Source organism: Jaculus jaculus, chromosome 1 (assembly GCF_020740685.1).
Source record: "Jaculus jaculus isolate mJacJac1 chromosome 1, mJacJac1.mat.Y.cur, whole genome shotgun sequence".
Lineage (NCBI taxonomy): Eukaryota > Metazoa > Chordata > Mammalia > Rodentia > Dipodidae > Jaculus > Jaculus jaculus.
Window position 1 is genome coordinate 163461863 of NC_059102.1, and position 22772 is coordinate 163484634.

Genomic DNA, 22772 nt, shown 5'->3' on the forward strand with positions numbered 1-22772 from the left:
GGCAGAATGCTGGAGGTGAGGGTGGGAGGAGAGGTGTATTGTTCAGGTCCCTTGACTCTAGGCACCTCCTAGGGAGAGCTGGCCCTGGGTCCTCAGAGTAGTGGGCTATAGACAGTGCCACCTTGTGGCCAGTCATCCGACCTGCAGTATCAATATGAAGAGAGGGATTAGGGTTGTGATGTGCCAAAGAAAGGGGCCTGTGAGGGCTGGAGAGATGGCTTAGTGTTAAAGGCGCTTGCCTGCACCTAGCCACCCAGATCCAAGTAAAGCCAGATGTACAAACTGGTGCATGCCCACCTATTCTCTTTCTCTCTTTTCTCGCTCTCTCCCTCTGCTTCTAAATCAATAAAAATGTTTTTTAAAAAAGAATAAGAGCCAGGCTTGGTGTTGTATGCCTTTAGTCCCGACCCTTGGGAGGCAGAGGTAGGGGGATTGCTGTGAATTTGAGGCCACCCTGAGGCTAAATAGTGAATTACATCCAGGTCAGCCTGGGCTACAGTGAAACCCTACCTCATAAAAAAAAAAAAAAGGCTGGAGGGGTGGCTTAGCAGTTAAGGTGTTTGCCTGCAAAGCCAAAGGATTCCCCAGGACCCATGTTAGCCAGATGCACAAAGGGGGTGCACGTATCTGGAGTTGGTTTGCAGTGCCTGGAGACCCTGGCACACCCATTCTCTCTCTCTCCCTCTTTCTCTGTCAAATAAATAAAAATGAAAATTTTTTTTTAAAAAGGGCTAGAGGGATGGCTTAACAGTTAAGGTGCTTGCCTACAAAGCCAAAGGACCCAGGTTCCATTCCCCAAGACCCATGTAACCCAGATGTACAAGGTGGCACATATATCTGGAGTTTGCAGTGGCTGGAGGCTCTTGGCGTGCCTATTCTCTCTGTCTGTCTCTCAAATAAATAAATATAACCTTCTTTAAAAAAATAAAGGGGACTGTTTTAAAAAAAATGGGCCTGTGGTAGTCTTTGCTGCTAGCAAAGTTGGGACCACAAGCCAGAGATGGCAAGATGTGGAAAACAGTCACTGAAAGAATTTTACTTATGTGTTTGAAAAGACATACAATGAACCCAGGCAGTGGCACCTGCCTAATCCCAGTGCCTGGGAAGCAGAGGTAAGAGGATCATCACCAATGCAAAACCAGCCTGGTATATGCAGTGAGCTCCAGCTAGAGCAAGACTCTTGTCTCAGTAATCATTATATAAAGTTTCCCTGCCATGTCCTCTAGCTTCTACAACTATTATGTATACTTAAATAATTTGGGCTGGGCATGGTGGTGCACGCCTTTAACCCCAGCACGCGGTAGGCAGAGGTAAGAGGATTGCTGTGAGTTCAAGGCCACCCTGAAACTACATAGTGAATTCCAGGTCAGCTTAGGTTAGAGTGAGACCCTTCCCTGAAAAATAAAAATAAATAATTTGGGGTGTTGGAGAGAAGGTTCAGTGGACAAAGCACTCACTGCTCAAGCTGGACTTCCTGAGTTTGGTCCCCAGGCCCACATAGAAAGCAGACCTCTGGGGCTGGAGAGATGGCTTAGCAGATAAGGTGCCTGCAAAGCCTAAGGACCCATGTTTAATCTCTCTCCAGATCTCACATAAGCCAGATGCACAAAGGTGAGGCAAGGGCAAGGTCACACATGCCCACTAGGTGACACAAGCATCCGAAGTTTGATTGCAGTGGCTAATGCAATCTGGCGGGCCAATTCTCCCTCCCTCCCTCCCTCTCTCTCTCTAAAATAAAAAAAAAAAAAGTTAAAGTTAAAAACAGGGGTAGTCATGAGCCCCAGAGGTGTAACGTCTGCTGCTGTCTGGCTAAATGTATATACTGTGCTCATCAAACTGACCAGTAAGCACTTCTCTTAATGTTCATGTCTATATATTAATGCTACTTTCACTTTTGGTAGAGAACCTTCTCTTTTCAGATGGCAGTGACCTTGGGATGACTCAGAAGGCATCATGGTGCTGGGAAGAAGTGACAGGAGTGCTCAGCACTGCAGTATCTCTTATCACACCTTCTAAGGCTCAGGGTCCATTGTGGTAGAGGTGGCAGAAAGAATGTTAAGAGCCAACGGAAGGGTAGCACTCCTTACAATGTGCTCCTGTAGAGCTGGAGAGATGGCTTAGCGGTTAAGTGCTTGCCTGTGAAGCCTAAGGATCCCCGTTCAAGGGACCCATGTTAGCCAGATGCACAAGGGGGCGCACGCGTCTGGAGTTCATTTGCAGTGGCTGGAGGCACTGGTGCCCATTTATCTATCTGCCTGTCTCTCTCTCACCCTCTCTCTCTTTCTCTTTCTCTGTCACTTTCAAATAATTAAAAATGAACCAAAAAATATTAGAAAAACAACAACAATGTGCTCCTGTAGACACAAAATGGCCTGGATATCCATGACCTCACAGTGCCTGACATTACCTACATAAGACCATCATAATAGGAGGAAAAGATCACGACAGCAAAATAAACAAGAGACTGATTGAGAGGAGGAGGGGATATGATGGAGAGTGGAGTTTCAAAGGGCAAAGTGGGGGAGGGAGGGCATTACCATGGGATATTGTTCGTAATCATGGAAGTTGCTAATACAAAAAAAATAAAGAATCTAAAAAAAAAAATGTTAAAAAAAAAAAAAGCAGGCTTGTGTAATCTCAGCATGCTGATCAAGAGATGGGAGGCTGAGACAGGAAAATTTACCAGAAGCTCAAGGGGCGCTCTTAGATAAGGGCAGCAGAATAAGAATCCAGAGCAAGAAACCCTGCCGCCAATGTGGTGGACAGGCAGGGACACACCTGGAAGTTGTCCTCTGACCTCCACAGATGCCCCATCCCATGCACACACCACAACACGTGTGCACACTTAAAAATATTTTTTAACTTAAAAATTTTTTTTTTATTTATTTGAGAGAGGGAGAATGAATGCACCAGGGTCTCCAGCCACTGCAGACAAACTCCAGATGCATGCCCCCCGCTTGTGCATCTGGATTACGTGGGTCTTGGAGAGTCAAACCGGGATCCTTTGGCTTTGTAGGCAAAGGCCTTAACCACTAAGCCATCTCTCCAGCCCATATTTTTTAACTTTCTGACAATCTCTAAACATCAATACAATCTACCATGATCATATCCCCCTCTCACCACCTTCCTTTGTATTTCCTTCCCATACCCCTTCTGAATCTCTTCTTTCCAAGTAGTCCTTGTTCTATTTTGATGTGGTCATTTTTTTCCCTCCTAGTATGCTGGTCATGCATAGGAAGTGTCAGCTACTGTGAGGTCATGAGTACCATAGTTACTTGTGTTTGAATGATAGCATTAAGCACTCCTTCCCTTTCTTTATCTTACATTCTTTCTTTCTTTCTTTCTTTTTCGAAGTAGTGTCCCACTCTAGCTCAGGCAGACCTGGAATTCACTATGTAGTCTCAGGGTGGCCTCGAACTCATAGTGATCCTCCTACCTCTGCCTCCCAAGTGCTAGGATTAAAGGCGTGTGGCACCACACCTGGCTTTTACATTCTTTCTTCTCCTGCAATGTCCAGGCCTTGAAGGGTGTAATAGAGATGGGTCACTTATGTTGAAAACTCCACTGTCACTTCTTAGCATTTTGGTGAGTTTTGAGTCATCCAGTAGTCTCTACTATCTGAAAAGACAAGCTTCTCTAACCAAAAGTGAGAGTAGCATTAGTATATGGGCAGAATAATAAGTATTTGGAGGGCAGTCTGGTGGATATAATATGTCCATCTAGCCAAACAACAGAAGTAGTTTGCCCTTTGGTATGAAATATTTTTTTAAAAAAATTGGGGGCTGCATGTCTACTGCTGGAAGGTGCTACGTGTGTTAATAGGGGAAAATGGCCAACATCTGTCCACGTAACTCGAGCTCTAAGCTACTTAGCAGCAAATAACCTGACGTGATGCTCACCCAAGTGCAGTAGTGGCACACAGCCATGGTGGGTAACCAGCTGCTTTTGGATTGGCTAACAGATCCACTCAGGGTAAAGGAACCCATGTCTGGAAGTGGCAGACAAGACAGAATCACATCCAGATAATGAGTTTGCTTTCCAAAATCAGGCTACTACTAATCTTGGGCTACAAGATGGTCTATACCAATTAAATTCTCTCTAAACTAATAAGGGCTATCCCATTTAACCTGTGATGATTTCACTCTCTGTTGGAGAATCTGCTTCTCTTTTACTGGTGGAAGCAGGACCTGAGGAGAAAAACAGCCCATCACACTTCACTAGGGCCCCAGCTGAAACCATAGAGGAGTTGGGGAAATGAGCAAGAGTGCTGCTTCCTGGGTGAACCTGATATCAGCACAAGGGTGAAGGCGATAGACACTGAGGACACTCAACACCTGCGAAACCAGAGATCCAGAGGCTCCGAAGAACTCATCACTGAAGTAGACTTAAAACCAACCCAACATGGCTCAGGGAATTTCACGGAAGATGGGGCAGAAAGATTGTTAGAGCCACAAACTGGGATGTTATGCACAGAGACATTGCCTTTCCCCATAACTGACAGCTGCCCCCCCAATGAATGACCCACAATCCCCATGAGGATGACTGGCATCTCCAACTAGGAGGGCACCTTTGCAGGGGAGGGGGCAGGATGAGGGAAATAATGGTACCAGTATGTGCTGTTTACGTACTGAGTATATCCATAACTAATAAAAAAATTGGGGGCTGCAAAACATTACAGGCCACTGCCAAGGCTCCTGGTTTCCCACCAGGAATAGATGGTAAGACCCTATTGCTGAAGACTGCACATGCTTGGGCTGCAAGTTCACTGAGAAATCCTGCTGGAACTGAGCTGAAAACCTCCTCCTGTAGACCAGCTGACAGAAAGCTGGGAAAACCTATTGCTGCATATGCTCTATGGGAGAGAGAGAAGTCATCAGTGGAGATAAAAAAAAAAAAAAACAAAAACAAAAAAAACAGTAGACAATGCAAGCCTTAATTTTGGCCAGGCCAAATGAGCCAATGGGTGCAGTAGTGGCATGTCTGATATGGGGGAACCAACCACTCTAATTGGTTGGGAGGCCCACTCCATGAGAGGGACTATATCCCTGATACTGAAAACCTATGACAGGGGAGGTCATGAGCCCTAGGAGTGTAACGCCTGCTGCTGTCTGGCTAAGTGTATATACTATGGTCACCAAACTGCCCTGTAAGCACTTCTCTTAATGTTCATACCCATATATTAATGCTACTCTCACTTTTGGTTAGAGAAGCTTCTCTTTTCAGATGGCAGTGACCTCAAAAAGCACCATAATGCTAAGAAGAAGTAATAGAAGAGTGCTTAGCACTGAAACATCTCTATCATACCTTCTAAGGCTCAGGGTCCATTGCAGAAAATGTGGCAGAAAGAATGTAAGAGCCAACCGAAGGGTAGGACTCCTTACAATGCACTTTTCCAGACACAAAATGGCCTGGATATCCATGACCTCACAGTGCCTGACACTACCTACACTAGACCATCATAATAGGAGGAAAAGATGATGACATCACAATAAAGACAGACTGATTGAGAGAGAGAGAGAAAGGGGATATGATAAAGAGTGGAGTTGTGAAGGGGAAAGTGAGGGGGGAGGGAATTATCATGGTTTCTTATCTATAATTATGGAAGTTATCAATAAAAAATATAAAAAATTCATCATGATATATATATGTATATGTATGTATGCATGTATGTTTTAAACCAGGCACGGTGGTGCCCGCCTTTAATCCCAACACTCAGGAGGCAGAGGTAGGATCACTGTGGGTTCGAGGCCACCCTGAGACTACAATAGTATATTCCAGGTCAGCCTGGGCTAGAGTGAGACCCTTCCTTGAAAACCAAAACAAGGGCTGGAGGGATGGCTTAGAGGCTAAGACGTTTGCCTACAAAGTCAAAGGACCCAGGTTCAATTCCCCAGGACCCACATAAGCCAGATGCACAGGTTGTGCACGTGTCGAGTTCGTTTTCAGTGGCTGAAGGCCCTGGCACCGCCAATTTTCTCTGCCTCTTTCTCTCAAGTAAACAAAGTTTTTTAAAAAAGAAATGATTTATAGCTGGGTGTGGTGGCATATGCCTTTAATCCCAGCACTTGGGAAGCAAAGGTAGAAGTGCCATGAATTTGAGGCCACCCTGAGACTACAGGTCAGCCTGGGCTAGAGTGAGGCCCTACCTTGAAAACAAACAAACAAAAAATCCTAAATAATAATAAAAAAGCATGCCATCCTGGTAGTGTCCCAAATCTCATGCTGCCCGCCTCCATCCTACTTCTGACTTCATCCCCAAGTCACTAGGTTATCCGATCAGAGGTTGCAGTATCTCAGTGCTTGTTTTCAAGTACTCCTTCTTTTTATTTATTTATTATTATCATTATTATTTTGGTTTTTCGAGGTAATGTCTCACTCTAGCTCAGGCTGACCTGGAATTCACTATGTAGTCTTAGGGGTGGCCTTGAACTCACAATGATCCTCCTACCTCTACCTCCTGAGTGATGGGATTAAGGGTATGCGCCACCACGCCTGGCTTGTTTATTTATTTGAGAGAGGGAAAGAGGCAGAGACAAAGAGAGAGAAAGAGAAAGAGAGAGAGGGAGAATGGGTGCACCAGGGCCTCCAGCCATTGCAAAGGACCTCCAGACGCATGCACCACCATGTACATCTAGCTTACTTGGGTCCAGGAGGGTCAAACTGGGATCCTTTGGCTTTGCAGGCAGATGCCTTAACTGCTCAGCCATCTCTCCAGCACCCCCTTTGGGGGGGGGGTTCAAGGTAGGGTCCCACTCTAGCCCTGACTGACCTGGAAGTCACTATGTAGTCTCAGGGCGGCCTTGAACTTATGGCCATCCATCTACCTCTGCCTTCAAGTACCCCTTCTTTTAATAATGGCCCCAAAGGGAAGCACTGGCAATTTTATTATAGTCACATTTTATTATTATGGTTAAATTAAACTTTATCATAGGTATACAAGTATATGAAACATACAAGAGGTTCAGTCCTGTTGGTTTCAGGCAGCCACTGAGAATCTTGGAACATAAACCCTGTTGACAAAGGAGGACTGCTGTACTTCTAATTTCATTAGATTTTATTTTAAATATTTTTATTTATTTGACAGAGAGAGAGAATGAATGGGCATTCCAGGGCCTCCACCACTGCAAGCGAACTTCAGACACGTGTGCCCCCTTGTGCATCTGGCTTATGTAGGTCCTGGAGAATCTAACCTAGGTCCTTTAGCTTTGCAGGCAAATAAATGCCTTAGCTGTTAAGCCATCTTTCTAGCACTTATTTTATTTTTTTAACTATTTGTGAGGAAAGAGCAAAACAGAAATATGGGCACATCAAAACAATCACCAGACATGTGCACCTGGCTTTACATGGGTACTAGGGAATCAAACTTGGGCCATCAAACTTTGCAAACAAGTGCCTTTAGCCACTGAGCCCTCTGTATCTCTAAATTAAAAAAAAATTTTTTTTTTTTTAAATACATTTTATTTATTTATTTGATACAGAGAAAGAGGCAGAGAGAGAGAGAGAGAGAGAAAGGATGGGAATGCCAGGGCCTTCAGCCACTGTAAACAAACTCCAGATACATGTGCCCCCTTGTGCATCTGGCTTATGTGGGTCCTGAAGAATCGAACCAGGATCCTGAAGAAACAATCCGGGATCCTTTGGCTTTGCAGACAAATGCCTTAACCACTAAGCAATCTCTCCAGCCCCCTGGTTTGTTTTTTTGAGGTAGGGTCTCAATCTAGCCCAGGCTGACCTGGAATTCACTATGTGGTCTCAGGCTGGTCTCAAACTCATGGTGATCCTCCTACCTCTGCCTCCCGAGTGCTGGGATTAAAAGCATGCAGAGGCTAAATTTAAAAAATTTTAAAAGCTTTTGAAAAATATTTTATTGGGCTGGAGGGATGGCTTAACAGTTAATGAACTTGCCTGAAAAGCCAGAAGACCCAGGTTTGATTCCCCAGGACCCATGTAAGCCAGATGCATCAGGAGTTAGTTTATAGATGCTGGAGGCCCTGGTGTGTCCATTCTCTCTCTCTCTCTCTCTCTAATAAAAAAAATAGAAATAAAAAAAATATTTTACTTATTTTGAGAGAGAGAGAGAAAGAGGCAGATACAGAGAGGGGATGGGTGTGCCAGGGCCTCTAACTACTGCAAACAAACTCCAGATGCATGCACCACTTTGTGTATCTGGTTTACATGGGTACTGGGGAATTGAACCTGGGTTCTTAGGCTTGGAAGGCAAGTACCTTAACTGCAAAGCCATCTCTCTAGCCTTTTTTTTTTGTTTAAAGTTCTCCTTTTTATTTATAAAATTACACCCTAAAAGTACTTCAAATAATAGTTTCCAACATTTGTCACAATATGCCCAGCTGGTGTAAAGCCTCTGCAATCAGGAGAAAATGTGACCCTGAGGCCCTGGAATCTTTGGGCTTTTTTTTGTTGTTGTTGTTGTTGTTTTGGTTTTTCTAGATAGGGTGTCACTCTGGTCCAGGCTGACCTGGAATTAACTCTGTCATCTCAGGGTGGCCTTGAATTCATGGCAATCCTCCTACCTCTGCCTCCCGAGTGCTGGGATTAAAGGCGTGTGTCACCACGCCCGGCTTCTTTTGGTTTTGAATGAGGAGCAAAGATGCGACTTGGAGCTAGGCATGGTGATGCATCCCTTTAATCCCAGTACTTGGAGGCAGAGGTAGGAGGGATCACCATGATTTGGAGGCCACTCTGAGATTACATAGTGAATTCTGGTCAGCCTGGACTAGAGCAAGACTCTACATTGAGAAAAAAAAAAAAAAAGATGCCACTTGGAGTTCTTGCCTCTCCTGCAGCGTCTGCTGGACCTTATGATGGTGTCTATCCTGGGCAAAGCACCTTACTTGGGGCTCTAGTACAGTCAGTGACTCCGCAGTACAGAAGCAGTTTAGGGTCAGAATTGGCAAGCGATGCACGTGGATATCCAGATGCTGGGAGTGGCAGCTCCCTAGGCCCTTGCCCTGATCTGGTACACAAGACAGAACGTGGTCAGTCTTTCATCACTGCCACATTTTTGTTTTTCTGAGGTAGTATCTCACTCTATCCCAGACTGACCTAGAATTCACTATATAGTCTCAGAGTGGCCTCATACTCATGGTGATCCTCCTACCTCTGCCTCCCGAGTGTGGGATTAAAGGTGTGTACCACCATGCCTGACTTTATTTCTTTTTTTGAGATAGGATTTCACTCTAGCCCAGGGTGACCTGGAATTCACTAATAACCTATGGGTTCTGGGTGTATCATTATCCAAAGGAGTAGGTTTCCATATGGTTTATTCATAACATCTTATTTATTTGTTTATGAGAGAAATGGAGAGAGAGAGAGAAAGAAAGAACTCCAGATGCATATGCCACCTTGTGCATCTGGCTTATGTGAGTATTGGGCAATAAAGCCTAGATCTTTAAGCTTTGCAGGTAAGCACTTTAACCTCTTAAGCCACCTCTCTAGCTACCCACCCCCCACTTTTGTTTTGATTGGTTGGTTGGTTGGTTTGTTTTTCAAGGTAGCTCTCTCTATCTGCCTCTTTCTGTCTCTGTCACTCTCAAATAAATAAATAAAAATGAACAAAAAAATTTTTTTAAATCCCATGGTAATACCCTCCCCCCTCCACTTTCTCCTTTGAAACTCCATTCTCCATCATATCCCCTCCCCCTCTCAATCAGTCTCTCTTATTTTGTTGTAGTGGTTTTTTTTGTTGTTTGTTTTTTTGTTTTTTTGAGGTAGGGTCTCACTCTAGCCCAGGCTGACTTGGAATTCACTATGGAGTCTCAGGGTGGCCTCGAACTCACGGCAATCCTCCTACCTCTGCCTCCCAAGTGCTGGGATTAAAGGCGTGCGCCACTATGACTGGCAGTCTCTCTTATTTTGATGTCATGATCTTTTCCTCCTATTATGATGGTCTTGTGTAGGTAGTGTCAGGCACTGTGAGGTCATGGATATCCAGGCCATTTTGTGTTTGGGGGTAGTATATTCTAATTTTTTTGGTTTTGAACTAGGGTCTCATTCTAGTCCAGGCTGACCTGGAACTCACTCTGGAGCTCCAGGCTGGCCTTGAAGAACTCATAGTGATCCAACCACCTCAGCCTCCTCAGTGCTGGGATTAAAGGCTTGTGCCACCATGCCTGATTTTCTCCTCTCTCTTTTTTTTTTTTTTTCTGTATTTTGTTTTTGAGGTAGGGTCTCATTCTAGCTCAGGCTGACCTGGAATTCACTATGTAGTCTCAGGGTGGCCTTGAACTCATGGCAATACTCTTATCTCTGCCTCCCAAGTGCTGGCACTAAAAGCATGCACCACCATGCCTAGCCTCTTTATTTATTTATTTATTTATTTATTTATTTATTGAGGTAAGCCCAACAGACTGGCCTTTTTTATGCAAGAAAGAGAGAGAGAGAGAGAGAGAAAGAAAGAATTGGTGCACCAGGGCATCCATCCACCACAACTGAACTCCAGATGCGTGTACCCCCTTGTGCACATGTGCGACCTTGCATCACAGTGCGTTCGGCTCACGTGGGACCTGAGGTTGAACATGAGTTCTTAGCCTTCCTAGGCAGGCAGAGGTAGGAGGATAGCTGTGAGTTCAAGGCCGCTCTGAGACTTCATAGTGAATTCCAGGTTGGCCTGGACTAGAGTTAGACCCTACCTCAAAAGGGGGGGGGGCAGTAGAACATGTGGAATATGCTGGAATTAAAGGTGTGTGCCCTCACACCCTGCTCAAATTTGTTTAAAAAATATTTTCATTCACTTATTTGCAACCAGAGACTAATAGAAGAGAGACAAAGAGAAGGGGCATGCCAGCTCTCCAGCCATTCCAATAAGACTGCAGACACATATGCCACTTTGTAAATCTGGCTTTACGTGGGTACTGGGAATTTGAACTTGGGTTGTTAAGACTTTGGAGGCAAATAACTTAGCTGCTGAGCTATCTCTCCAGCCTCCTGCTCCACCCTCCCCACCCCCCAGGTAGGGTTTCACTCTAGCCTAGGCTGACCTGAAATTCACTATGTTATCTCCAGGCATGCCACCATGCCCTGGCATCTTTTTTGTTGTTGTTGTTTGTTTGTTTGTTTAAGTAAGACCAGAGTCATCCATCTGGACTCGTTTTTGTTTTTTTTTTTGAGGTAGGGTCTCACTCTAACCCAGGCTGATCTGGAATTCACTATGGAGTCTCAGGGTGGCCTTGAACTCACAGCAATCTCCTACCTCTGCATCCCGACTGCTAGGATTAAAGGCATGCACCATCACGCCCAGCCTGGACTTTTCTTTTTACTTTTTTTAATTAGAGAGACAATTGGTGTGCCAGGGCCTCAGCCACCATAATTGAACTCTAGATGATTGTGCCGCCTAGTGGGCATGTGCGACCTTGTGCTTGCCTCACTTTTGTGCATCTGGCTTATACGGAATCTGGAGACTCAAAGATGGGTCCTTAGGCTTCGCAGGCCAGTGCCTTAACCACTAAGCTATCTCTCTAGCCCTCATTTTCCTATCTTTTCCTTTTTTTTTTTTTTTTTTTTGAGGTAGGGTCTCACTCTAGTCCATGCTGATTGGTCTGGAATTCACTATGTAGTCTCAGCATGGCCTTGAACTTGCAGTGAGCCTCCTGCCCTGCCTCCCAAGTGCAGAATTAAAGGCATGCAACACCATGCTCAGCTTCACTTTCTATCATTTTTTTTTTAAATGTATTCATTTATTTACTTGAGAGAGGAGAGAGACATAGAAAGAGAATGGGTGAACCAGTACCTCCTTCCACTGCAAATGAACTCCACAAGCTACCCTGTGCACCTGATTTTACATGAGCACTGCAGAATGGAACCCAGGCCATCAGGCCTTGCGCACAAGTGCCTATAACTAGTGAGCCATCTTGCCAGCCCTAATTTTCTATCATTTTTGCCCCCTTTTCCCTTTTTAAAAACATGAGACAAGCTCTCACTGTAGCCCAGGCTGAAACTAAAGGCATATGCCACCATGTTCAGCTTTAAAAAATATTTGGGCTGGAGAGATGGCTTAGCGGTTAAGCGCTTGCCTGTGAAGCCTAAGGACCTCAGATCGAGGCTCGGTTCCCCAGGTCCCACGTTAGCCAGATGCACAAGGGGGCACACGCGTCTGGAGTTCGTTTGCAGAGGCTGGAGGCCCTGGCGTGCCCATTCTCTCTCTCTCTCCCTCTATCTGTCTTTCTCTCTGTGTCTGTCGCTCTCAAATAAATAAATTTAAAAAAAAAAAAAAAAGGAAGGAAGGAGTCACAGCCTCTTGCCACCATAAACAAATTCCAGATGCAGCCAGGCATAATGGCCATATGGTGGAGGGAGACAGAGGCAGGAAGATCTCCTTAATTTTGAGGGCAGCCTGAGACCACATAGTGAATTCCAAGCTATTTACCTTTTTTTTAAAAAAATTATTTATTTATTTATTTGAGAGCGACAGACACAGAGAGAAAGACAGATAGAGGGAGAGAGAGAGAGAATGGGCACGCCAGGGCCTCCAGCCACTGCAAATGAACTCCAGACGCGTGCGTCCCCTTGTGCATCTGGCTAACGTGGGACCTGGGGAACCGAGCCTCGAACTGAGGTCCTTAGGCTTCACAGGCAAGCGCTTAACCGCTAAGCCATCTCTCCAGCCCACTATTTACCTTTTTCTTCTTTTCCCGGTACTGGGGATTGAACCTAGGGAGCTGCACATGCTATAACCTTAGCTGAGATACAAGCCCTTTCAAGCAGCAATCCCCCTACTAATCTCTCATGTGCTGTTGATTAAAAACACCTGGGCTGGAGAGATGGCTTAGTGGTTAAGCGCTTGCCTGTGAAGCCTAAAGACCCCGGTTCGAGGCTCGGTTTCCCCAGGTCCCACGTTAGCCAGATGCACAAGGGGGCGCACGCGTCTGGAGTTCGTTTGCAGAGGCTGGAAGCCCTGGCGCGCCCATTCTCTCTCTCCCTCTATCTGTCTTTCTCTCTGTGTCTGTCGCTCTCAAATAAATAAATAAAATTAAAAAACAAAACAAAACAAAACAAAAAAAACACCTACTCTCTCCCCCCCATTTTTACTTATTTGTGGGCAGAAAGAAAAAGAGAGAAAGAAAAAGATGGAGACAAAAAGGGCATGCCAGGTCCTATTTGCCATAGTAAATGAACTTGATGCATGTGCCAATTAGTGCATCTGGCTTTACATTTGCACTGGGAAATTAAGCCCTGGCTAGCAGGCTTTGTAAGCAACTTTAACTGCTGAACCATCTCCCCAGCCTCACTTTAACTTTCTGGAGAAATATTATATAGACTTTTTATAATAAGTTTTAGCTTCTTGGCTTCATAATCTCTCAGTGCTTAGATGACTCAATCTTCTAAATTGTATTCTACATGATTGTATTTGTTTTTATTTTTGTTTTTTTTTTTAAGTTTTCAAGTAGGGTCTCACTGTAGCCCAGGCTTGCCTGTAATTCATTATGTAGTCTCAGGGTGGCCTCAAACTCATGGCAATCCTCCTACCTTTGCCTCCTAAGTATTGAGATTAAAGGTGTGTGCCACCATGCCTGGCTTAAACACACACACACACACACACACACACACACACACACACACACATTTAAATATCTTATTTTAACTTAATTATTTGAGAGAGAGAGAGAGGCAGGTAAGACAGAATAGAATGGGCATGCTAGGGCCTCCAGCCATGGCAAACAACCCCTCGACGCAAGCACCACCATGTGCATTTGGCTCTTTGTGGGTGCTGGGGAATCAAATCTGGGTCCTTAGGCTTCTCAGGCAAGTGCCTTAACCACTAAGCTATCTCTCCAGCACTGATATATATGTATATTAAAAAATATTTATTTATTTGCAAGGAGATAGACAGAGAGAATGGGCACACCAGGGCCTCTAGCCACTGCAAATTAACTCCAGATGCATGTACCCCTTGTGCATCTGGCTTACATGGGTCCTGGGGAACTGAACCTGGGTCTTTTGGCTTCCCAGGCAAATGCTTTAACCACTAAGAAATCTCTCAAGCCCATAATTTTTTATTTTAGAGAGAGTGAGACAGAAAGAGAGAGAGAGAGAATTGGCATACCAGGGCCTCAACCACTGTAAACAAACTGCAGAAGCTTCTACCACCTAGTGGGCATATGCGACATTACATTTTCCTTGCCTTTTGTGTGCCTGACTTACATGGGATCTGGAGAGTTGAACATGCGTCCTTAAGCTTTGCAGGCACATACCTTAACTGCTAAGCCATCTCTCCAGCTCTTAAAATATGTCTTTATTTATTTATTTATGTTATATATTTTATTTATTTAGAGAAAGACTGAGAGAGAGAGAGAATGGGTATGCCAGGGGCTCCAGCCAGGGCAGTCCTCCTACCTCTGTCTCCCGAGTGCTGGGATTAAAGGCGTGTGCCACCACGCCTGGCAAATTTTTTTTATTAACAACTTCCACGATTATAAAAAACAAATCCCATGGTAATACCCACTATGGGTATGAACTTTAAGAGAATTGCTTACTGGGCAGTTTGATGAGCATAGTATATACATTTAGCCAGACAGCAGCAGACATGGCTACCCCTATTGTAGGTTTTCAGTATCAGGGATGTATTCCCTTCCATGGAGTGGGCCTCCAGTCCAATTAGAGGGCAGTTGGTTCAGCCCCTATGTTTTTATTTTTAAAAATTATTTACCAGGCATGGTGGCACACCCCTTTAATCCCAGCACTGGAGAGGCAGAGGTAGGAGGATCACCATGAATTTGAGGCCACCTTGAGACTACATAGTGAATTTCAGGTCAGCCTGGGCTAGAGTGAGACCCTACTTTGAAACAATTAAAAAAAAAAAAAAAAAGAGAAGACCAATATATGTATTTTCAGTTGAGCAGGGCGTGGTGACACACGCCTTTTAATCCTAGCACTCAGGAGGCAGAGGTAGGATGATTGCTGTGAGTTCGAGGCCACCCTGAGACTACATAGTGAATTGCAGGTCAGCCTGGGCTACTGCAAGTCTCTACTTTGAAAAAAGCAAAAAATAAGATAAAATAAAATAAAATAAGAGAATGAGAGGGCTGGAGAGATGGCTTAGCGGTTAAGCACTTGCCTGTGAAGCCTAAGGACCCCGGTTCGAGGCTCAGTTCCCCAGGTCCCACGTTAGCCAGATGCACAAGGGGGCGCACGTGTCTGGAGTTCGTTTGCAGAGGCTGGAAGCCCTGGCGCGCCCATTCTCTCTCTCTTCCTCTATCTGTCTTGCTCTCTGTGTCTGTCGCTCTCAAATAAATACATAAATAAATAAATTTTTAAAAAAAATTTTTAAATTAAAAAAAAAAAGAGAATGAGAATAGGCACTCCAGGGCCTCTTGACCCTATAAACAACCACCCTGTGCATCTGTCTTCACATAGGTACTGGGAAATTGAGCCCAGCCTATCAGGCTTTGCAGGCAAGTGCCTTTATCACCAAGCTCTTTCTCCCTGTACATGATTTTAAATTTAAGAAGCTACATCACTGTGGTGGTTTGATTCAGGTGTTTCCCATAAACTTAGGTGTTCTGAATGCTAGGTTGCTAGCTAATGGCAATATGGGAATTAAAGCCTCCTGTATTGTTGGGGGCAGGCTTAAAGATGTTATAGCCAGCTTCCTCTTTTGTTGGGCACACATTCCTGTTCATTTTGTCCATCTGATGATGGCCAGGTGATGTCCACCCTCTATGCATATTTTCCCCTGCCATTGTGGAGTTTCCCCTTGAGTCTGTAAACCAAAACACCCCCCCCTTTTTTTTTTTCCACAGGCTGCTCTTGGTAGGGTGTTTTCTGCCAGCAATATGAACCTGACTGCAACAATCATTATATCTTTTCCTTACTGAGTTAAAATTGCCAGCTTTGTCATAATTGTAACTCTATTCTATTGTGCTAGCCTGTCTTTCCAGAAACAAGACATTGTTTCATTACTGTATATGTTTATTTTCTGAATGCCACTCTTCAGTTTTGTATTTCCCCACCATTTTCACAGTTGTATAATTTTTTTTTCCAAGGCAGGGTATCACTCTAGCCCAGGATGACCTGGAATTCACTGTGTAGCCAAGGCTGGCCTCAAAATTGCAGCGATCCTACGTCAGACTCCTGAGTACTGGGATTAAGGTCTGTGCTACCATGCTGGGCTTTTTTTTTTTTTTTGGTTTTTGGAGGTAGGGTCTCACTCTAACCTCACAAATAGCCCAGGCTGATCTGGAATTCATTCTGTATTCTCAGGGTTGCCTTGAACTCATCTTCCTACCTCTGCCTCCCAAGCACTGGGATTAAAGGCGTGCACCACCACACCCGGCTTGGGCTTTGGTTTTTTTGAGGTAGGCTCTCACTCTAGTTCAGGCTGACTAGGAATTCACTGTGTAGTCTCAGGCTGGCCTTGAACTCACAGTGATCCTCCTATCTCTGCCTCCTGTGTACTAGGATTAAAGGCACGCACCACCACACCCAGCTAAAATTGTTTCATTATTATTATTATTAGAAAGAGAAAGAGAGAGAGAATTGGTGCGCCAGGACCTCCAGCCACTGCAAATGAACTCCAGATGCATGTGCCTCCTTGTGCATCTGGCTTACTTGGGTCCTGGAGAATCGAACCGGGATCCTTTGGCTTTGCAGGCAAACGTCTTAACTTCTAAGCCATCTCTCCGGCCCCTAAAATAGTTTTTTTTTAAATTATTTTATAATATATATAGAGAAAGAGGCAGATATATAGAGAGAATGGGTGTACCAGGGGCTGTAGCAGCTGCAAATGAACTCCAGACATATGTGCCACCTTGTGCATCTGGCATTACATGGGTACTAGGGAATTGAACCTGGGTCCTTAGGCTTTGCAGGCAAGCACCTTACTGCTAAGCCATCTCTCCTATTTAAATTTATTATTATTATTCACTTATTTGAGAGTGACAGAGAGAGAGAATGGGCATGTTATTTAAATTTTTAAGAGCTGGAGAGGTGGCTTAGCAGTTAGGGTGCTTACCTGCGAAGCCTAAGGACCCATGTTCCACTCTCCAGGTCTCATATAAGCCAGATGCAGTTGATGCAAGCACGCATAGCCGCACATGTGCACAAGGTGGCACACGCATCTGGAGTTTAATTGCAGGCCCGCCCTGGTGTACCAATTCTCTATCTCTTTAAAAAAAAATTACAAAAAAGGCTGGGCGTGGTGGTGTACACCTTTAATCCCAGCACTTGGGAGGCACAGGTAGAATTGCTGTGGGTTCAAGGCCACCCTGAGACATAGTGAATTCCAGGTCAGCCTGGGCTAGAGTGAGACACTACCTTGAAAAACAAACAAACAAACAAAAGTAAATATAGTTATTTATTTTTAAAATTTTATTTATTTACTTGCAGGCAGAGAGAAAGAGTTAAGAGAGACAAAGACAGAATAGTCACACCAGCCTCTAGCCATTGCAAATGAACTCCTGACTCATGTGCCCCTTGTGCGTCTGACTTACATGGGCCCTGGGCAACTGAACCTGTGTCCTTTGGTTTCACAGGCAAATGCCTTAAGCCCTAAGCCATCTTCTCCAGACCCCCAAGCCCTAAGCCATCTTCTCCAGACCCCCACCACCATTTTTTAAAATTTATTTTTTTGACAGAGAAAGAGGAGGTGAGAGAAAAAAATGGCTCCAGCCACTGCAAATGAACTCCAGACGTGTGTGCCCCCCTTGTGCAACTGGCTAACATGGGTCCTGTGGAATCGAACCTGGGTCCTTTGGCTTTGCAGGCAAATGCTTTAACTGCTAAGCCATCCCCCCACCCCCCCACCCCCAGTTGTTTTTGAGACATAGTATCATGTAGCCTAGGCTAGTCTCCTCACTAAATAGCCAAGGATAATCTTGGAAGTCTGGTCTTCCCTCCCAATAGTTACAAATACAGGCTTGTGTTACCAGATCTGGCTTTAATGTTTTTTTTTTTTTTTTTTAAATTTATTTTCAGGCTGGAGGAATGGCTTAGCAGTTAAGGTGTTTGCCTATAAAGCCAAAGGACCCAGGTTCGATTCCCCAGAACCCATGTAAACCAGATGCACAAGGTGGCACATGTATCTGGAGTTTGTTTGCAGTGGCTGGAGGCCCTGGTGTGCCCATTCTCTCTGTCTCAAATAAATATTTTAAAAAATAATTATTAAAAAAATTATTTTCAAGGAGAGCGAGAGCACACACATACACACACACATGCCAGGCCCTCCAGCCTTGAAAAAGAACTCCATATACATGAGCCATTTTGTGTATCTGGCTTTACTGGGGAATCAAACCTGGGTTGTTAGGCTTTGTAGGCAAGCACATTAACTGCTGAGCCATCTCTCTGGCCCCATGGCTTTAAAAATTTATGTATTTATTTATTTATTTGAGAGTGACAGGCAGACAGAGAGAGAAAGAGAGGCAGAGAGAGAGAGAGAAAGAGAGAGAGAGAATGTGAATGGGCATGCCAGGGCCTCCAGCCACAGCAAACGAACTCCAAATGCGTGCGCCACCTAGTGCATCTGGCTTACATAGGTCCTGGGGAATCAAGCCTCAAACTGGGGCCCTTAGGCTTCACAGGCAAGCACTTAACCACTAAGCCATCTCTCCAGGCCCCCCTTTTATAATTACTGAATTCTTTATTTAGAGTAAAATATTCTTGTCCTACACAGTAGATAATAAAAATGAATACCGTGTGCACATTATTAACCATATGAATAGAGAAAACCAGTGCAAATGTGGCAGACAATACATCTCTAACATATTACAAAGGCTGATACCAGAACAACATTTGAGAAAGGTGCCAGTAATATAGTGGAATGTGTGAAAACAAAGAGAAATACCATGTTTATAGGGTGCAGAAAGTTTCCCAGAATCTGACAGAGCCCATGCATCTCTGCAGCCAGAATACACTTAGAAAATAACTTAACCATGACAATGGGGACTACAGAATATGGTATATTGTGTATAAACCGGCCTTTCTAATTGCCTCCTTATGTGCCTGGAGCATCATGATGGTGTTCATGTTCGTTTGCTGACATTTCACATATCCTCTATGGTCTGCTGTCAACATCCACATGTCATTATGCGACCAGGTCATGGCCCTCACTGGGCTATTGTGAGCCTGAAATATTGTTTCAAAATTGAAAGTCAGTCCATTCCACAAGGTGAACTCTCCACTAGAAGCTCCAGTAACGAACTGTCTTCCTTCTGGGGTCCACCTCACAACAAATACTGGGCACTTTATTTGTTGATCTCTGAACAAATTTTGTTGTTACTGCATTCCTAGGGTTCTTCAACATTCCTATAGGTGGGACAAGATCATTATAATAACCTGCATCAGGATGAACTGCCCGTATATCTCTCTGATCTCTTTGCCATAGTCTATTCTCCAAATATTTAATAACAGATGGATTATAGTCTATAGGTTTTTGGTTCACAGCCTTCCTCATCCATTTTCCATAAAATGTAAGTTGCTGCATTGCTTGCTGCTGTGAAAAATCAGGTTGCTTATAAAACAGCTATCGAAGTGCCTGATGTTGGAGTCTTGGCATATGGAAAAATCCTGGAGGAGAGCCACTTTCTGTATCCATAATGATGTTTTCCTTCTAGGATACGCCTCAGGTTGAGCCAAGCTCCCGAGGGCGAGAGAAGTGTCTATCTGTCTATCTTCACGGAAGGGAATGCCTCTCCCGTCGGGCCCCTTTCCCTCTTTCCCCTCAATTCCATTTTTTTTTTTTTTTTTGCTTTTGAGGTATGGTCTTACTCTAGCCCAGGTAACCTAGAATTCATTATGTGGTCTCAGAGTGGCCTTGAACTCATGGGGATCCTCTTACCTCAGCCTCCTGTGTGTTGGGATTAAAGCCATGCGCCACCACATACTATGCTGGCTTTAAAAATATATATATTTATAGGTACAATGTAGCTTGGGCTGGCACAGTCTCCTGCTTCAGCCTCTCAAATGCTGGACAGAAAGGCATGAATAAGCCGGACATGGTGGCGCACGCCTTTAACCCCAGCACTTGGGAAGCAGAGGTAGGTGGATCACTGTGAGTTCAAGGCCACCCTGAGACTACATAGTGAATTCCAGTTCAGCCTGGGCTAGACCCAGACTGAGAGTGAGACCCTACCTACCTCAAAAAACAAACAAAACAGGGCTGGAGAGATGGCTTAGTGATTAAGGCACTTGCCTATGAAGTCAAAGGATCCTGGTTTAAGTCTCCAGGACCCAAGTAAACCAGATGCACAAGGGGGCGCATGGATCTGGAGTTTGCTTGCAGTGGCTGGAAGCCCTGGCACGCCTACTCTCTCTCTCCCTCTTTCTCTCTCTCAAATAAACAAGTAAAAATATTTTAAAAAAAAGAAAGAAAAACAAGCAGTACAAAAAGGTGTGAATGATGTTTGGGTTTCTGTCATTCATCTAAGGCTATATGCTGTTCTATCACTTCAGATATTGTTTTATTTTATTTTTTGTTTTTTCAAGTTAGAGTCTCACTTTAGCTTAGGCTAACCTGGAATTCACTATGTAGTCTCAGGGTGGTCTCAAACTCACGGCAGTCCTCCAGAGTGCTGGGATTAAAGGCCTGAGCCACCATGCTCAGCCAGATAGTTTTAAATCCCTCAATAAAATTAGGCATGCATGGTGGCATTCCTGTCATCTCAGCACTAGGGAGACTGAGGTAAGAGGTTTGACAGTGCAAGGGTAGCTTTGTGGTGGCATGGTGGCGCAGGCCTTTAATCCCAGCACCCAGGAGGCAGAGGTAGGAGGATTGCCGTGAGTTTGAGGCCACCCTGAGACTACCTCGAGAAATCAAAAATAAATAAATAAATAAAAATTAAAAAGTAAATAAAAAAGTAAAAATAAGTAAATAAGTAAAACTGGGCTAGAGAGATGGCTCAGCTGTTAAAGCGCTTGCCTGCAAAGCCTAAGGACCCAGATTCCATTTCCCAGCACCCATGTAAAGCCAGCTGCACAAGGTGGTGTATGCATCTGAAATTCATTTGCAGTGGCTACATGCCCTGGTGCACCCATTCTCATTCTCTCTCATAAACAAATACATTTAGATCCCCACTCAAGTCATTATGTCTCATAAATAAATACGTTTAGAACCCCATTCCAGGGAGGACAGGGAGGAAGCTAACAATAGTATTGACTGTATTTACTGAGTACAACAAAACAAAACAAACCCCACTCAAACCTCAACAAGCAAAAACAAACAAACAACAACAGGGCTGGAGAAATGGTTCAAATGTTAAAGGCACATGCTTGCAAAACCTGATGGCCTGGGTCCAATTCTCCAGTACCCTGCACAAGTGGTACATCCATTTGCAGTGGCAGGAGGCCCTGGCGCACCCATATTCTATGACATAAGCATTTAAAAAAAAAAAGCCGGTCATGGTGGCACATTCCTTTACTCCCAGCACTAAGGTGGTAGAGGTAGGAGGATCGCTGTGAGTTCAAGGCCATCCTGAGACTACATAGTGAATTATTACAGCTCAGCCTTAGCCAGAGTGAGACCTTACTTCGAAAAACAACCAGCCGGGCGTGGTGGAGCACGCCTTTAATCCCAGCACTTGTGAGGCAGAGGTAGGAGGATCGCCGTGAGTTCCAGGCCACCCTGAGACACCATAGTGAATTCCAGGTCAGCCTGGGCTAGAGTGAGACCCTACCTCGAAAAACCAAAAAAGAAAACAAAAAAAAAAAAAAACAAAAAAAAAAAACAAAAAACGAACAAAAAAACCCCAAAAGCATTTTCTCCCCCCCCCTTTTTTCAGGGCTGGAAAGATGGTTCAGCGGTTAAGGCGCTTGCCTGCAAAGCCTGAAGACCAGCTGAGTTCCCCAGTACCCACGTAGAGCCAAATGCACAAAGTAGCCCATGCATTTGGAGTTTGTTTGCAGCAGATGTAGTGCCTCGGACCCCTATTCTGTCTCTCTTCTCTCTGCTGGCAAATAAATAATATTTTTTTTAAAAAAGGGCAGTATGGGCACATGCCTTTAATCTCAGCAACTCGGGAGGTTGAAGTAGAAGGAGATCGAGGCCAACATGGTACAGAATGATTTTCAGGTCAGTCTGGGGTAGAGACCCTACTGGAAAAAAAAAAAAAAAGAAAAGAAATCTACCCTATTTTACAGCTTTGTCACTTTCAGTTGTTTTTCAAAGAAAACAGGAAGTTCCCCTCCACCTGCGGCGCTACCCTTCCCTTTCTCAGCTCCCGCCCCTTGGCTCCCAGGTTACCACGGAACCAATGATTGACGTCATTTTAGGTTTCCGTCCTGAACCAGACAATGGGGGGGGAGGAAAGAGTGTCGCCAAGCCCTTTGGCTCCGCATACACATGCGCACTCTCTGCTCCCGCCTCCTGTACACAAAATCGCGTTCGGGCGGGGGCTTCTTCGCCGCCACTTCTCACTTAATCCCGACGTTATTGGTCCCCGGGGTGGAGAGTCACTTCAAACCCAAGTAGTATTCATCCAATCCCGGGGCACTAGGCCGCCACGGAGCTCGAGTCCATCACCTCCAGCCAATGAGATAGCGACTCGCCGCTACGTCATAGCTCCCGCCCGACTCCCTAGCGTCCTGCGAGCGCAGTCCGCGCAGTAACAAATGAAGTGCGCGCTGCGACACCTCCCCGAGTCCGGGGCTCCGCCGCCATTTCCTCGGCTGGCCTAACGGTTTAGCCAATCCGAGCGCCTTTCGACGAGGACCAGCGCTCCGCCAATCACAGGCCGCCTGCTCCGACCCCCTCGCCTTCAGTCGGGCCCAATCCAGGCCGCGGCCCCGCCGCCCCCGGCCCCGGCCCGCCCCGACGGCGCCCTCTCTCC

General features: G+C 45.0%; 1 pseudogene; it reads right to left on the reverse strand.

Annotated features, from left to right (window-relative positions):
- Nucleotides 1–18614: 18614 nt before the first annotated feature.
- Nucleotides 18615–19543, reverse strand: LOC101595729 (annotated as a pseudogene).
- Nucleotides 19544–22772: the final 3229 nt, after the last annotated feature.